This window comes from Notothenia rossii (assembly GCF_949606895.1).
Source record: "Notothenia rossii genome assembly, chromosome: 9".
In the NCBI taxonomy this organism is placed as follows: Eukaryota; Metazoa; Chordata; class Actinopteri; order Perciformes; family Nototheniidae; genus Notothenia; species Notothenia rossii.
The window spans coordinates 29,002,357-29,020,553 of NC_136907.1; the positions used below are offsets into that span (position 1 = coordinate 29,002,357).

The 18,197-nt window shown below is 42.1% G+C and overlaps 2 protein-coding genes across 6 annotated transcripts in view; one reads left to right on the forward strand and one right to left on the reverse strand.

Moving 5' to 3' along the window:
• The window catches only part of LOC307019168 (glycerophosphodiester phosphodiesterase domain-containing protein 5-like), a 220,542-nt gene that overhangs the window by 181,463 nt on the left and 20,882 nt on the right, over window positions 1–18,197 (reverse strand). The gene's annotated exons all lie outside the window — the stretch shown is intronic.
• Window positions 1–18,197, forward strand: part of LOC307019165 (collagenase 3) — a 77,542-nt gene that overhangs the window by 46,127 nt on the left and 13,218 nt on the right. For 2 of the 5 annotated variants that reach the window (XM_079649825.1, XM_079649826.1), the window contains exon 1: window positions 16,452–18,110. The exons of the other annotated variants lie outside the window; for them this stretch is intronic. The gene's annotated coding sequence lies outside the window, so the exon portion shown is untranslated. Of the gene's footprint in view, window positions 1–16,451; window positions 18,111–18,197 lie in introns of those variants that run through there. 5 annotated transcript variants of the gene reach the window in all.

The following is an 18,197-nucleotide window of genomic DNA, read 5'->3' on the forward strand; positions in this document are numbered from 1 at the left end:
CATGCCAAAGATGGCTTAAGATGCCCTCACGAATGGCCCGATGTTGCTACGATCAGAGCCGAATTTGAACATTTCCTTTATCGTGTGTCCATCTGGTTGTTTTATTGCACAACAAAATCATGTAAACATATTATGTAAATAACCCAATTTGTGTTCTGTGAAACTAAAAAGGATATAATATATTATTTTGAAGGCGAGGAAGTTGTTGTTGCTATGGAAACAACATGACAGAGAAAACTTAATATCTTCTACATATAAAGACGGAAAAAGTAAAGAACAAAGTCTGAAAATATCAGTTCAGTATCATAATACTTTAACATAATTGTTTGTGTTACTTTCGTTGCAGTTGTATGTCTTAAATGTAATGTAAATGTTGCCTTCGTGTGTGGTTCGGGGCCATCTTCGTGCGAAATTCACAATTCCATATTCGTGTGTCCATCGGCTGTCAATTTCGGGACAGTGTGACAGGGGCTTTAAGGACAGCACTTGAGCAAATTTACTTAGTGATATTCCACCGCTAAAATTAAGGCTCCTAAAATGACAGAGCTTCATGTTTGACCAAACCTACGTCAACACTTTTTACAGTCACAAAGCAACTCACTCACTTCCCCCTTATCCTGCAGAAGATGAGGGACTGCACATTGAGGAAGTGTTATTCATCGCTGCAGACCGTAAACCACATCACTTAGAAGGCTGGTTCCAGGATAGAACTGCTTGAGTTGGACACAGCTCAAAATATGCGTCACATAAAGATTCAGTTACTGATTTGCTCCTTTAGTCACTTGGCTCTGTCACTAAGAACTGCCCGCAGGTATACATGTGTGTGAGCACACTGGGGCATGTTGGGACAGAGACAGCCTGTAAACATGTCTCAAGGGCTGGATGTAATGACAATAATACACTGAAATAAAACTACTATGCACTTTAAAAGCTGACCCTTTATGCAAAAGCACAGACATCTCTCAGACTCCTTCATGATGATGACATCTGCTGATTTGTTATTAGAATATTTTAGGTGTAACTTTTCTCTATGGTGTAGTTTCGTTTTTGATATTTAGTGCCATACAGTATACCTGTTTAACATGATATTAATTACAATGAAATATAATCATAAGCCTCATATTTAGTAGCAGATAATATCGATAAGCTACTACTAATTCAATTCGATATTTTTACAGACAACCAAGGAACCAAAAAACAAGCTTTGGTTTTTGGCAGAAACCAAAGTTTACAGGGAAAACCCTGTGAGTCATCCAACTTCTACGTTTTGGTCAGGGAACCACATATTATGGCATTTTAACAAATACACATAAATACATGCTTTTTCATACAGACCCACAAACTTCTATACACACACACACACACACACACACACACACACACACACACACACACACACACACACACACACACACACATATGTATGTACACATGCACAGAAATACTTCAGGTTTTGAGGTAAGATTTAAACAAGGTCTGAAATAATAAAACGCTACCAAAACAATGAAAATAAATTAAAAAGAGGAAAATAAAGAAGAAAAAAAGGTTTAAAAAGAAACTCATGCAAGTAGCCTACTTGTAAAATATGTCTGGACAAGTCTGCAATATAAATAGTTTGAGATTACAATCTATTCTCTGATGTAATTATTCTGCCCATTGCTAAGGGGGGTCAACTGGGGTCTAGACTCTTTCAAAATGTATAGTTTCCTTCATGCACAAGATTTACCCTGTAAGCCAGCCGGTGATATTACCCAGTGTCCACTGTATGTTTTTTTACAGGGTTTCCTAACATCCATGTACTGTAAGAAGAACAAGTTTAGACAAAGTCTACTTCCGACATTCATAGGAAACAGCACATTCCTCTCTAACTATCATAAACGTTGTTATGTAATGCAGTTGATACTGAATGTTCCATACGTGTTCACCTTGCCACATACTAAATGAAAAAAACGCACCCTTACAACAGGATTTCAAACAGAGCTGTCAATCATTGATCCAGATAATGTTGTTTTGCTGCACACACCTCAGTCAGGAATTGCATGACAAAGTAGAATACACACACAAAGACGGTCAGAGAAGTGGAGATAAGACGTCTGAACTCCACAGATATCATAAAGTGCCATTACCAATAACATAGCTCTGAAACCTTTTAGAGATTCTGGAAAAACACACACACACACACCCGCATTCCAACCTGGCATTGGTTTATTGAGAAATGGAGGAAGAAACCTTTTAGATCTAGTGACCAATTTGTAAAATCCCCTGATGTCATTAACTTGTTTATTGAATGGTTAGTTTGAAATAATTTGGAGTTTCTTCCTTGTTGACAGAAGGATGAAAAGACCAAAGTTAAAGTCAAAGGTTCAAATCTTTTTTTTTAAAGATCAGGTAGAGTTATGCACAACATAAGCTCTGGTAAAGAGACACATACCTTTAAATCATCACCCAGGTATTGCAAAACAACATATCCATGCGGATCCAGTTATTGCCTGGGGGGGCAGCAGGGAGATGACTCAGAGATGTGTCAGGCAACGTGTTATACAATCCTAATGAGAGTCATTTGAGGGTTTTCCCAGTGTTCTGACTGACTCATGTTGGGAATGCCTGAGTTGTTGAGTGACGAAGAGGCTGCTGGTTCTGACGTCACTGCTGCTTATGTTGATGTTTTTTACTGTATGTCTGAACGCAGACTTAGATTTTGTCATATTATGGTGTAGCAAGCTGGATGGAGGCGGGACAAGCATGAGATAATGTACTTTCAGCAGCTCAACAGACTCTTTACCTTGACGCAGCAACAGCTACTTGGGTTAAGCTTATTTGTCCCCAGTAAGACAACTTAAACATGGGGGGCAAACCCGCTGATTATCTGTATTTGCCTATTCTCCATCAACATGACCTGCATCTCTCTTCATTCCTCACAAACATGGTCTGGCACATATTGTAGCACCTTTGTCCCTAAACAGGAACCTATACCTCTCCTTCGACCTTTTACAGAAATTGTTGTCTAGAGGAGTTCATTTCAGTCCATATGACTGTTGGGAAGTCTGTTCTGTCCCCCTGGCCCTCCACACACCTCAGGCCCCTCCAGAGGGGACGGGCTGCAGCAGTCTGTGGCCCCTCCAGAGGGGAGGGGCTGCAGCAGTCTGTGGCCCCTCTGGTCTCTGGATGGTCTCTAGCCATTGCTCCCTGATTTCCTCCATGTCCCTTGTCTTGGCACGCCTGCAGGGTGGATATCCAGCCGCAATAAACTATTCCCAATGGCTGCCAGTGGGACAGACTCCACTTCAGTTGGTGGTGATGGCTTATTAAATCAATCGATAATTAGACACAACGTAATGGATTTAAACTTGATATTATTGTTTGTTCTTCTGCCACAGCTGGAACTGCTACGATAATTAAATTGAAAATTACGGCAGCACTGATCAAAAATGTCTGTTCACATTTTATTTTCCATTAACGAGTCTCTAAACACTGACAGAGCCATGTTCCCTCGAGTGTTTATTTCATGTCTTTCTTCTTCTGCTGATTTCTCTGTAGCTCTCTTTTTCTTTTGTCGTTTAGCTATCATGATTCCGAAGTTTGTTGTGTTTTCTGACAGAGGATTTTGTTGTTTTGGTTTCCTTTTTTGGCCGCAGTTGACCGGACTTCTTTCTGTCTGTTGTTATGACTACACCTAGAACCATGATCAGAGCGTCCGTAGAACCGGTCCGATATAACAAAAAAATCAGTATCAGTATCAAGTGTTCAACTAAGCCGTTTTACAAATGAGAGTAACAGCCATCGCTCCAGGTCATACCTCCCACATTGAAAAAACTGAAATGTGGCCTCTAATTAAATGTATTAAGTCAACAGATTTCACATAAATGTATTAGGTTAGTTGAAAGCAATAATAGGGCAACTGTGGCTGCGAGGGAGTGCGGTCGTCTGTCGTCTGGTTGTGGGTTCGATCCCAGCCCGTGCAGCCAACATGTCGATGTATCCTTGGACAAGATACTTAACCCTGAGTTGCTCCCGATGGCATGGCCAACGGTGTGTGAATGTTAGGAGCAGGTACTGCTCTGTATGAATGGGTGAATGACATGTAAAGGGCTTTAAGGGGTCGTAAAGACTGGATAAAGTGCTATATAAGTACAGTCCATTAACCATAATATTACGTTTAAATAAAAAATACATTTTGGTTCAACTGAATATTATCGCTTTCAACTAACCTAATACAGTTACAGTGTACAGCACACAGCGATTAGCATATAGCTGCAGCCCAGGAGACTGCCGTTTCAGGACCGCAGTCCTGGGACCGCACTCATAGGAACCTAGCTTTTCACGACACTGCCACCTAGCGAGCAGGAGACAAAAATACAGTATGAACGACAATCAGAGTGTGAAGTGCTTTTAAAGTTTTATATGTTTAACATTACAAATAATTCCGATGTCTTGAAATGAAGTGTGATTAGCTAACGTTAACTATGATTAAAAGGATCTTTGATACCTTTAATACGGAAATTGTGTTAATGTACGTTTGTTACCTAACTGATCATTTTCTCTAGACAGCAGCGGATTTTAAGTTGCTACGACACCCCCCCTCGAAGCTTCTGTCTTCTTCCGACGAGTCCTACAGCTCGCTGGCAAGTAAAGGCTGCATGACCATTTCTAAACCCATCTTCTAAATAAATAAAGATTGATTCTGCACTGAAATGCCTCTTGGTCAAACTGCATGTTTATCTTTGGCAGCCAGGTGCAGAAACACACTAACAGTTGTTTTTGTTTTTGAGTAATCAAGCACCTCTTCAAAGACACATTCGATTGGATTTGATTTATTTCGAACGTGTAATACAATAATACAAACAATTATATTAATAATTAAATGAAACAAGAGAATTATGATACTGTAGAAACGTAAGCAGTATTAAATTGATAAACTAAATATTATTGACTTACAAATTATATATAAACAAATGATCTACCTAATTACACATCGGAAAAGGCGTGGGAAGGAGTTTACACATATTTAATCCCACTCCTGCTCCCAAAAACTAAATTAACTTTCTTTATCTATCTATATGTATTTCTACATACAATATACATTTACAATTATAAATAGATGATATCATTCTTACTACAATATATATATATATATATATATATATATATATATATATATATATATATATATATATATATATATATACATTTACATTGTATGTCAAATTTGATAAGACAAATATGAAAGACTATCTTTTTACATCTGACATACAAAATACATTTGTTATTAAAAAACAAAAACATAATAACAACAAATTGTTGTTAATAATAATAATTACATTTCTGTAAGAAAAACATATTTTCATGCATTTTTAGATGGTTAATAACAAGCATTACAATGTCTAAAGATACTCGCTGTGTATGAGACACAATACTCGCTGGTTGTACTTGTGCGGGCATCCAATTCTCTAGGTGGCGATGTTGCAAAACAACTAGGGTCCTAGGAGTGCGGTCCTGAAACTGCAGCCTCCGGGGCTGCAGGAACATACTATTGCACACAGCACACATCAAGCTAAATGCTCGCAGGGAATGGCAACATGCTGGAGCTTTTTGGCAGGTATAATGTTAATCATTTTCACTGTTGTAGATTAGTTTAATGATTCTACTTGATTTCAGAACGAGACATAAAGGCATCTTTCATCATGATGAATCTCAAACGTGTGTTTTTTTACCAAAATGTTGGGGAAATTAATGGATAAAATGCACGGTTTATGATTATGATTATTATTATTATTATTCCCACTCTGATCGGGACACTAGGTCCACCGTTTCCCCGCAGCGAGATTCCCCCCGTTGACAGTTTACGTGGGCTGGGCTGGGTACAGTGGCGGACTGGCCATCGGGACGAATCCCGATGGGCCGGTACCGAAGTGGGCCGGTCACATAAGTCACTAGCACATCCCCCACTCCCCCTGTTGACAACTTACTAGCAGTACCGAAGTGGGCCGGTCGAGAGTCCCGGGCTGATTTTTAGTCCCAGTCCAGCACTGGCTACATGACCGTATTATCGCCCATATTGACGCACCTAATTCCTAAACTTCTAACAGATAAAACATAAACCGATCCTTCAGCCTCATATGAGCTCTCAGACACGTTAAATTAAACTGTCATCGCTGTCTGAGCTTGCTGCTGTGTGCCCCATCGTGCGTTTGCATGCAGATGCTGGGATCCGGAACGGTGCAGCTGGAGCTCTTGGCCCGCAATTACGTCACACATAATTTGGCGGGAATATGCAGAATATGGTCAACATTGAAGGGGAGATTAATGGTAATGAAAGTACAAATATCCCAAATCATTTAAGAAACGGTTTCAAGGGGACAATATTTACTAAAATTGATGGGTTTGGATGATGGGTGTAACCCGTGTCACAGGCTCTTTAAGTTCTGTTTTTGCTGTCTGTCATTGTTTGTTCATTGTTTGTCGTTGACTGTGTTCACGAGGTAGTGTTCTGTTTGTTCTTTAAAATCCTTGAAATAAAGGTATATTTTTCTGTTTATTCTGTATTTGGGTCCTGCCTGCTTCACTCACCCTAACAGAATGAACCAACCAGAAATGGACCCAGCAGATGATCCATTTGAGGTGGAATTAAGTAATTTTACCTTTTTTTGGCTTGCTGCTTTGATTGGTGGAAGGGAGTGTCCAGTGTTCGGCAGAAGAGGGCCGCTCTGGTAGATGCGCACCTGTTGGCAATAGAGAAACCATGTTTGGTGAAGTTTTTACCTGTCTGGATTTTGGACTTCCTCCAGACATGTGATTCCCGGCCTGCTAGACCCAGGCATGCTAGCCCCCTGCCTCCCAATTCCCAACCTGACACCATACGTCTCGGTGTGTTCCGTCTGGAGTCAACCCCTGCATCTTCCCCATTTCCTGCTCATGTCCAGGACTCATTCTCGGGTATTCGTCTGGCTTTTGGAGGTCCACTGAGCCTCCAAAAGGCTCCTAAGAGAAGGAGTCGCAAGTCCAGGCTAGCAGCCCGAGCCCCAGAAGCCATGCTTTGGGCTCCAGTACAGGCCCCAGCAGCCATGGTTCCATGCTCCAGTACCATCCCACACAGCCATGGTTTCGTGTTCCGGTTCCGTGCCCAGCAGCCATGGTTCCAGCCCCAGTTCTGGCCCAAGCAGCCATGGTTCCAGCCCCAGTTCTGGCCCCAGCAGCCATGGTTCCGGCCCCAGTTCTGGCCCCAGCAGCCATGGTTCCGGCTCCAGAACAGGCCCACAAAGCCATGGATCCGTGCACCAGTACCGGCCCACACAGCCATGCTTCCTTGCTCCATTACCTGGCTCACACAGCCAGGGTCCAGGCTTCTGTTCCGTGCCCAACAGCCATGGTTCCGGCTCCAGAACCGGCCCCAGCAACCATGGTTTCGGCTCCAGTCCTGGCTCTCCGGCCGACGCCAGCTCCCTGTGTCCTGTTGGCGTACCGGCCGACTCCAGCCCCTCGTCTCCTGTCGGCTCTCCGGCCGACGCCAGCTCCCCGTGTCCTGTTGGCGTACCGGTCGACTCCAGCCCCCCGTGTTCTGTCGGCGAACCAACCATCTCAAGTGTCCTCTCTAGTTCCTTCTCAAGTCCCCTCTCGAGTCTCCTCTCGAGTTCCCTCTCGAGTCTCCTTTCAAGTCACCTCTCGAGGTCACTCTCAAGTCCCCTCTCAAGTCCCCTCTCGAGTCCCCTCTCGAGTCTCCTCTCAAGTTCCCTCTCGAGTCTCCTCTTGAGTTCCCTCTCAAGTTCCCTTTCGAGTCCCCTCTCAAGCCCTCTCTCAAGCCCTCTCTCGAGTCCCCTCTCGAGTCTCCTCTCGAGTTCCCTCTCGAGTTCCATCTCAAGTCCCCTCTCCAGTCCCTACTCAAGTCCCTTCTCTAGTCCCTAAGTGCCGTTGGAGATTCCGCTGGGGGTCCTGCCAACTCCATGTCCTGTCCCGTTGGGGTTCCCGCCGACTACTCTTCTGCCAGGGGTCCTTCCAACCCTATGTCCTATGCCGTTGGAGGTCCCGCCGACTGCTCTTCTGCCGGGGGTCCTGCCAACCCTATGTCCTGTGCCGTTGGAGGCCCCGCCGACTACTCTTCTGCCGGGGGTCCTGCCAACCCTATGTCCTGTGCCGTTGGAAGTTCCGCTGGGGGTCCTTCCAACTCTATGTCCTGTCCCGTTGGGGGTCCCGCCGACTATTCTGCCGGGGGTCCTGGCAACCCTATGTCCTGTGCCGTTGGAGGTTCCGCCGGGGGTCCTTCCAACTTTATGTCCTGTCCCATTGGGGGTCCCGCCGACTACTCTTCTGCCGGGGGTCCTGCCAACCCTATGTCCTGTCCCGTTGGAGGCCCCGCCAACTACTCTTCTGCCGGGGGTCCTGCCAACCCTATGTCCTGTGCCGTTGGAGGTCCCGCCGACGACTCTACTGCCGGGGGTCCTGCCAACTCCATGTCCTGTCCCGTTGGGGGTCCCGCCGACGACTCTTCTGCCGGGGGTCCTGCCAACCCTATGTCCTGTGCCGTTGGAGGCCCCGCCGACTACTCTTCTGCCGGGGGTCCTGCCAACTCCATGTCCTGTCCCGTTGGGTGTCCCGCCGACGACTCTTCTGCCGGGGGTCCTGCCAACCCTATGTCCTGTGCCGTTGGAGATTCCGCTGTGGTTCCTGCCAACTCCATGTCCTGTCCCGTTGGGGGTCCCGCCGACTACTCTTCTGCCGGGGTCACGATCTGTCTGTGTTCTGTTTTGTCTTGTATTTTTCTGTCTTTGGTTTCATGTTTTATTTTGAAGAGTGTTCACCCCCTGTCTTGCCTGTTGCTGTCTGTCTGTTTTCCCTCCTACCTGATTACCCGATTGTGTTCACCTGGTGCCTTCTCCTCCTTCCTCATCTGTGTCTTGTTTGTGTGATTAGTCTTGTGTGTATTTAAGTTCTGTTTTTTCTGTCTGTCATTGTTGGTTCATTGTATGTCGTTGACTGTGTTCACGAGATAGTGTTCTGTTTTGTTCCTTAAAATCCTTGAAATAAAGGTATATTTTTCTGTTTATTCTGCATTTGGGTCCTGCCTGCTTCACTCACCCTAACAATAACCCCCCAGAAGGGTGTAATTTTTTCATAAACCAGTTAAGCTCCCGAGCCTCATGCTTTAAAATGACATTCCCAGAACAATTGACTATATCTTCACTTCTAAAAGGGGTAAATTAATAATCTTTTTTCTTAAAGCAATGATAAACCTGTGAGTTGGAAAAGTCAGAATCAATATAGATATTTTTTTATTTTAAAGTAAATTCAGATTGAACATAGTAAAAAAATGTAAATGATAGTGTCCGTCCAAAGAAAAAACATTACTTACAGTGAAAACCACCCTTGAATGATGGGATAGTAGACTAAAAGCTTTAGGAATCAAAACTATAACATATAATAAGTACCCTGTATCAAGATTGATGCAAAACAAGTGACATTTGACCTTTTTAGAGAGGTTTAGCAAAAGACAACCCACTTCTGGGGTCATTTGGGTGGAATTTCCATATCTCTGGCCCCCCTCGGTCGATTTGGATGATTGACACCTCTTTTTAACCGTTAGAGCAATAGAATCGAGGGGAAGTTCCTAAAATCCATCCAAACATTACCCATTGGTGAATGAGAGATGCATAGCCAGAATGCCCCGGAACCGGAAGCTGGGTTGTAGCTCTCATAGCTCTCATAGCAGCTTGATATGAAAACTCTGTTATTGACAAAAATTGAATGACGGATTATCAGTAATCATTTCAAGTGACACAGACACATTGGATTAACCTATGGATTAACCTTCAGCAGCGTTTTTATCGTTTTAATGCCATTGAACACAACTTTTGATCAGAACAACAGCATAGGTAAGAATTTATCCTGTGTTTCCTCCTTGAAGCTACGTGTTGTGATGTCTGTTTTCGCTGTCACAAGTTCGGATCGCTCAGTGATGATTCTTATATGTCTGGAATCTGTGGAATCTCAGCTTGCTAATCGATATCTTCTTTGTGCAGATTTGATAAGTAATAAGGGTATTTTACCTTGAGTTCTGTGCTAATTGCGTCAGCATTTTCTCGCTCAGGGCTAATTCAGAGCTTTTGTTATTCCCTTTTTTTTTTTCGTTTAGCTAAACATGGTTAATATTGTCTGATAGCTGAGTTTCTTCCCGTGAAGTGAGTAAGTGAATATGACACATTAATAGGTTTTTAAATGTTAAGAAGCTCTGAGGCACAGTTTCGTGAAGAAAAAAACCCTGCAGCCCCCGCGGGCTTAACAGGTTAAGTGATAGTGTCCGTCCAAAGAAAAAACAGTGCACACCTTTGGTAAATCTGCCAAAAATGCCACATTATTGACACGAAAGTGAACAAAAAGCACACTTCAGATGCTCAGGGTCCTTGACATGTTTCACGTGTTGACATTTTACCAGGCAGCTACCGTTTTTAAACTATAGTCAGAAATGTAAGAGGTTTATTTCTCATTCAGAACAATGGAAAGGCTCTCCTTTCACAGCACATTTCCATGGAAACCTTTGATATCTGGGTTCACGTACACAGGTGTTTGATAACGTCGTCACCATGGTAACCTCTGATCTCTGGGCTTACACACGCAGGTGTTTGATAACGTCGTCACCTCAGTGTTTCCCTTATATACGAATAGTGGCGGCGCAGCGCCGCTGCTGAAATATGAGCGCCGCTGCTAGGGGGCGCCAGCCAGGTACCCAACATTTTTTTTTTTGGGCCGTTGGCGCTCATCCAAATGTTCGGCCTTGATGTAACAACATTCATAATTAAGTAAATGTAACACCCTTTTCACCCCGGTTACACGTTTAATTTGCCCTGTACGGTGGGTGCTGTAAGTGATGAAAGTGGGAGATGTTGGCTTATCAGGCGCCCGAAGCTCACAGCCAAAGTGCGAGCGTGGTAGCGAGCAAGGGAGAGGGCGCACCGGTACCGGCGCTGTTGTTATTAGAATCTGCTGCTAGCTGCGCTAACAGATATCAGAAGTAGATGTTTCTACAACCAGGGTGGAGGAGAGCTCTCCTGTCAGACTGAGAGGCTCAGTGAGGTTAAGGACTCTCTGAGTATTTAGATAGTTAATTTTAGTCTAAGTTATCTCAGTGGGTCTCAAACGTTTTGACCACAAATTATGTAAACACATATTTCCAAGGCACTCCTTTATAATTATTAGGATAAAGAAAAACAGGTTGGAAATCATTCCAATGTACAGGACTGTCTCAGAAAATTAGAATATTGTGATAAAGTTCTTTATTTTCTGTAATGCAATTAAAAAAACAAAAATGTCATACATTCTGGATTCATTACAAATCAACTGAAATATTGCAAGCCTTTTATTATTTTAATATTGCTGATTATGGCATACAGCTTAAGAAAACTCAAAAATCCTATCTCAAAAAATTAGAATAGTTCCTCAGACCAAGTAAAAAAAAAAGATTTATAACAGCAAAACACAATCAAACATTTGAAAATGTCCATTAATGCACTCAGTACTTGGTTGGGAATCCTTTTGCACGGATTACTGCATCAATGCGGCGTGGCATGGAGGCAATCAGCCTGTGGCATTGCTGAGGTGTTATGGATGCCCAGGATGCTTCAATAGCGGCCTTTAGCTCATTAGCATTGTTGGGTCTGGTGTCTTTCAGCTTCTTCTTCACAATAGAGCTCCTGCGGATGATGTCACATATGCTGGTCACGTGACGAGAAACGAAGGGGGCAGCCATTTTGGCAGTAATCGCGTCAGTAAATTCATTGGCAGGCACTGGCAGACTGTCGAGGATGGTGGATAACTGCTGTGCACCAGGTTGCACAAATAGGCGTGGGAAGAAGAAAGGTGTATCTTATTATCGCATTCCAAAAGACGCGGAGAGGAGGGAAAAGTGGATCGCAGCGATTAAAAAAGAGCCAGGAGCCGTCTGAACAAGACTGAAAGATGGGACCCCCCGGCCGTTTGCTTTCGCTTATGCAGTGATCACTTCATATCAGGTGGGTGAAGGAATACAGTACAATGCTACAAAAAGTTTCTGGTCAGTTTAATTTTTACCGAAGTAGAATCTAGCACCCAGTTATTATAGCTAACGGACTCTGTGATGTCCCTTTTTAACTCAACAAGTGTGGCTCTGGTGCAGCCTAGCCAGTTAGCTTGTAGCAAGCTAGTGGTAAACAAACCCGTGTTGAAAATATTCCTCGGGACTCGGGGAGAGCAGCTCTCCCCGAGTCCCGCTGTGCAGTTGCAGTGGGCTCCCAGCACAACACCGTCGTTCCTGACCACCACCCATGGCTTTAGTTGACTTTCATTAAGCCTTTGGGAGTGATTAACCTATATATGAAATTCAAAAATAGATAAATAAAGGTTAAAAACGCCAGCCACTTTGGTTGAGTACGTTCAAAAATACAAACTAGTTTCAGACGCACTGCAGTAGCTATCCAAGCTAATAAACAAACATGCTAACGTGACACTGCCGTAGCTAGACAAGCTAATAAACAAACAATGCTAACGTGACACTGCCTATCAAACTGGAATAATTTAATACTTACCCTTGCAGTGATGATGCCGAAGTTTTTGGATGTAAGACTCCACAGTTGAATGTTGTTTACGAAGCCGGACTGACACCATTTGTAAGCCTCCAAGCTTTTGTAAGCTCTGAGGGAGTCTCCTGAGTACACTGATGGAAAGCTTACAAGATAGCTGTGGATGTCCGCGTAGCGCAAGTCGGGTACATCGTCTTCAGAGCAGGAGGTTATGCTCTTGAAAAGCACACCGGGTGCATTATATGGGTCGCTTATATTTAATCTTTCTAATTTTGTACTATAAAGCCGAATTTCACTTGAATTAAAATGAGATGTATACTCGCACGGTAGGAAAACGCTGGTGCCGGTCGTCATGTTTACTGCCAAAATGGTGGCTGATAACCAAAAGTCACGTGACCGCAGGAGCTCTATACCCCACATATTCTCTATGGGGTTCAGGTCAGGGGAATTTGCAGGCCAATCGAGGACAGTAATGCCATGGTCAGTACACCAGTTACTGGTGGTTTTGGCACTGTGGGCAGGTGCCAGATCATGCTGGAAAATGAATTCCTCATCTCCATAGAGCTTTTCAGCAGACGGAAGCATGTAGTGCTCTAAAATCTCTTGGTACACAGCTGCATTTACTCTGGGCTTGATGAAACACAGTGGACCAACACCAGCAGCTGACATGGCTCCCCAAACCATCGCTGACTGTGGGAACTTCACACTGGATTTCAAGCAACTTGGATTTTGCTCCTCTCCAGCCTTTCTCCAGACTCTGGCGCCTTGACTTCCAAATGAAATACAAAACTTGCTTTCGTCTGAAAAGAGGACTTTGGACCACTGTGCAACTGTCCAGTGCTTCTTTTCCTTAGCCCAAGTCAGACGCCTCTTCCGTTGTCTTGAGTTCAGAAGTGGCTTGACCATGGGAATACGGCTATTGTAGCCCATTTCCCGGACACGTCTGTGAACAGTGACTTTTGATACCTGGACTCCAGCTTCAGTCCACTGTCTTTGAAGCTCCCCCAAATTCTGGAAGCGACTCTTCTTCACAATGCTGTTAAGGCTGCGGTCATCTCTCTTGGTTGTGCAGCGTTTCCTGCCACATTTCCCCCTTCCAACAGACTTTTTGTGGATGTGCTTTGAAACTGCACTCTGTGAACAGCTTGCTCTTTGAGAAATTTCTTTTTGTGTCTTACCCTCCTGATGGAGGGTGTCAATGACGGTCCTCTGGACAGCAGTCAGATCAGCAGTCTTCCCCATACTTGTGATTTAGTTTACTGAACCAAGCTGAGTGTTTTTCAAGGCTCAGGAAACCCTTGCAGGTGTTTCGAGTTAATTAGACGATTCAAGTGATTCGTTGAACACCCTACTAGTATACTTTTTCATGATATTCTAATATTTAGAGATAGGATATTTGAGTTTTCTTAAGCTGTATGCCATAATCAGCAATATTAAAATAATAAAAGGCTTGCAATATTTCAGTTGATTTGTAATGAATCCAGAATGTATGACATTTTTGTTTTTTTAATTGCATTACAGAAAATAAAGAACTTTATCACAATATTCTAATTTTCTGAGACAGTCCTGTATACTATAGGACAGTTAACCAAAAATATCATTTAAAGTTGGAGAGATACAAAAATATGCATAAATAAATAAATGTTAACTATGTAAAATAAGATATGAATGAACAACAAAAATAAAATAAGCTACATTTATTTGTTATTGGCTATGGTAGGTTATTGGTTATGTTCACATACTTATTTGATTATTAAAATGTAAACCAAGCTTTTTCATATGGGCGTTTTAGAGTTGTGCCCGCTAGATCAGGTCTCTAGTAATTGTGTGCTCAAAGTGCACCAGATTGAAGCATTTTACTGTAAAACGGGGGAGCATACCCCCGGACCCCCCTAGAGGATGTGATGTCCACTCCCCAATTCAAACATGTTCATACAATACTGAATACATTTGAAACCATTTTGACGTCTAGTACCTATGTCAATAAGTTTCTGTTTTTGCAGTGTATTTGTCTTTTGTAGAGATTTTTCATTTATTCTTTACACATAAAATGTTGCCTAAAATCTCAAATTGTCTAGAACCGGCCCTGGTACTAGGCCTCAAGAGCCTTTCTTGTGCTGACACATAGAAACAAATTGGCGGGGCGCACTTCGCAAACACGAAAAAATTCCACGCGCTCCGCGCTCACATTATGCTGGGCCCACGTGCCTTAGCATCGCTGCCATGAATCCATCCGAGGGGAAACACTGCACCTCAAACACAAACAAACAGACTGGAGTTTAAAGACTGTCTCAGTCTATTATTTTCTGTCTGATGGAGACTTCATACTGACTTCAACACGTTCCACATATTTTATACATTATTGGTGACGTTTGGCTTTAGTTCAAAGGTTTGCAGTTAAAATATTATGATGCTTTTCAAAGCGGTTTTACTTTCTTTTCTCTTCTTAATGCACATTCATTCACTACTACTTATATTTAATATTTAACTCCTTCAGCCTACTTTCAGCTATACAGCATTCAACTATTAACTTATTCAGCTATTTCTGCATTTTCAGCGAAATTCAGCAACAAATGTACACAGTTTACAGCATTCACATGCATTTTCAGCAGGAAATGCATTTTCTAGTTACCCTTGTGTTTCTTTTAGCTAAAATGGTTAATATTGTCTTATAGCTGAGTTTCTTTCCGTCAAGTGGTTATGACACATTCATAGTTTGTTAAATGTTAAGAAGCCCTCAGACGCTGTGTATTGCAAGATGTTGCGTTTTGCATGGGGCTCAATTGGGCTCAATTGGGACCACCTCATTGCACATTATACAGCTTATAACACGGCCACATACAAACAAACCAACAATTTTACCCACAATATTAATTGAAACATATTTTTTTATTGACTATCGGACTGCGTTAGCCTTTGAGCTCCATACTGTTTCAGAAATAATCCTTGATGTGGTTTGGAACATGATATGGCGTTTAATCACAGCAGCATTTAGCTGAGTATCTGGGTAGAATTTGCCTGCATGAGCTCTCCTTTTTATTTTTTAAATTTGTTTTCTCTTTTCTTTTTTCCTTTTTTTTTTCAAAGCTACGGATCCAGAATCAGCACATCGCTAACAGGGCTGAAATAGAGGGGTATGAGGCATGGCGAAAATGGGTGATCCGTTTGGTATTTTGAGCAAAACACTTCAGAGACATGTTTTTTTATATACCTGAGACACGCAATATATGCCTAAAAATAGTATAAAAGGAGACATTTATTTTCTTCTCTTCCTTGATCCTCCTTAGCAACGGTCATTATTTTTCTTTGCAGCGGTGTGTTATCGAGTATTGACAACAAGTTTCTGAATTTTGGGCCAGGTACTGTAGGACTGTTTTCATACTCTGGTGTTTCTTTGAAGAGACATTAAAGAAGACCCTTGCTGTTCTTGTCGGGACAGGAGCACTCACCCATAATTAACAGGTGGCCCACACAGCTGCACAGCGCAGAGACAGGCTGACTTGCTAGGACTCTGCCTGTCATGAAGATGCTCTGGCTCGGTCTTCTGACTCTCGTCACGGCCTCGCCTCTCCGAACCCCTGACCAGCCCTCGCGCCCCCCCGCTGAAGCTGACCAGGAGTTTGCAGAGGTATTTAACAATGTGTGCATGGAGCCCTGTCAGGTGTGCAGGTGAGTGTGCAGGGTTCATTCTGGACTGCTATATAACCCCAGGACCTCTACCTGAGGAGCTTTGCTCAGGTAGGGTTGAGATGTGTTAGATGAGTCATTTCTGGATTTCCTTCAAAGTTTTAAATTGACTTTTTTACCTACTGATAGGAATGTTGATACTTTTATGAATCTATGTCAACATAAAAATGTAGAATGATTTATGTAGGATTGTATGTTCAAAATAATATTGCAATAGATAAATCCATGTAAACTATTTTATTTGTTGTTTCTTAGATAAATTAATAGTGCATATCCTACTTTTTAATTTAAAACAATTTCTTTATTTCCTAAAAAGGTTTTTTAAACATTTTTCACACAAAATGCAACCGTGTAAAGTAGGAAAACAGCGATACATTAAGTACCCAAAAGTGATTATAGAGATTTTATTTTATTTTTTTATGATGCAATCAAATGATGCACTAAAATAGGAGCAGCATATACTCATGGATTTAAATTAGGGCCGGGACTTTAACGCGTTAATTAAGATTAATTAATTCCACAAAAATTAACGCGTTAAAAAAATTTACGCATTTTAATCGCACTTATTTTTGCACCGCGGAACGTTTCTCACTGGATGAGTTTTCAGGGTACCGATTATACTGGAGCACCAACTAACGTTCATGACTTCAGACAACAACAAACCACAGTGAACAATAGTCAAACATGAACGAAGAAGCTGATGAGACCGCTTTGGTTGGCCCCGTGGATGGGACATTTTGTTTTAAAAAACGGACGGATGGAAGCGTCGATAAGAGCACGGTTGTTTGCAAATTATGCAAAAAGGAATTTGCATATCACCGCAGCACATCAAGCCTCAAGTATCACCTCAATGCAAAACATATAGCAGCTAGCGTGGAAGCTAGCGTGGACGTTAGCCCGACTCGGAGTACAAGGACCCACACCCAATTCGCGTTGATCAAAACAGTGGCCTATGCAACAGAGAGATTTTATTTTTCATCAGGATATTGGAAGAATAGGAGGGATTGAGGTCAATCACTGGCACTTTTTTATTTTATTTTAAATGGTACACTTTATGTTGAACTATTTATTATGTTGTTGGTGCCACTGGCATTTTATGTTGAACCGTTTATTGTTTTGGCCAAGGTTATTGAGAGAGTTGGACTGAAATGTATTAGATTTTTTAAATCAACTGTTAGTAAATCAACAAAGTCTGTTATGGCGTCTGAAGCCACAGAGAGATGTTTTCTAATAGTCAGGGTTTCCAATGTTCTGAATGTACTTGAAAGTAATGTGTTTTACTTAAAAAAACAAAGTGTTATAATTTACAGAAGGTCTACCTACCTATAGGCTACCTGAATCTCTGAAATGTACTATATTCCTAAATATGCTATTGCTACACTTTATGGCAAAAATTTCACTTTTCTGTTGGTCTCTGTTAAGTACCACCTTGAAAAGAAATAAACAATGTTTTGTTGCTTAAGCTTATGTATTCAGTCATTATTCAATGGTATAATAAAAAACAATGTGAAAAAAATTGCTTCTCACTGTTGTCAGGTCAAATATTTATATGTGATTAAAAATGCGATTAATTTCGATTAATTAATTACAAAGCCTCTGATTAATTAGATTAATTTTTTTAATCGAGTCCCGGCCCTAATTTAAATGTTTGATGAATCTATACATCTCTTTACTGGCTGTGTGTATTTCGTTCTATTGTCAGCTAACACTCTTTTTACAATTATTTATGTTCTTGGCATTTTTCCCTTTGTAGAAACTTATACAATAAAGAATAAAGTGTGGAGAGAGGGATGACATGTAAGAGGCCCTGAGGCAGGATTGGAACCCTGGACTCCATGTGTCAGAGTGAGGCTTGTTCTTTAGGAAGCTGGGAGACTTATTGTAAGCTTGATTGTTGTTTTGTCTTATACTTTGATTTTCTTATAATTATGCAATTACATGTAAAATATTTAATCTCTATACTCCATC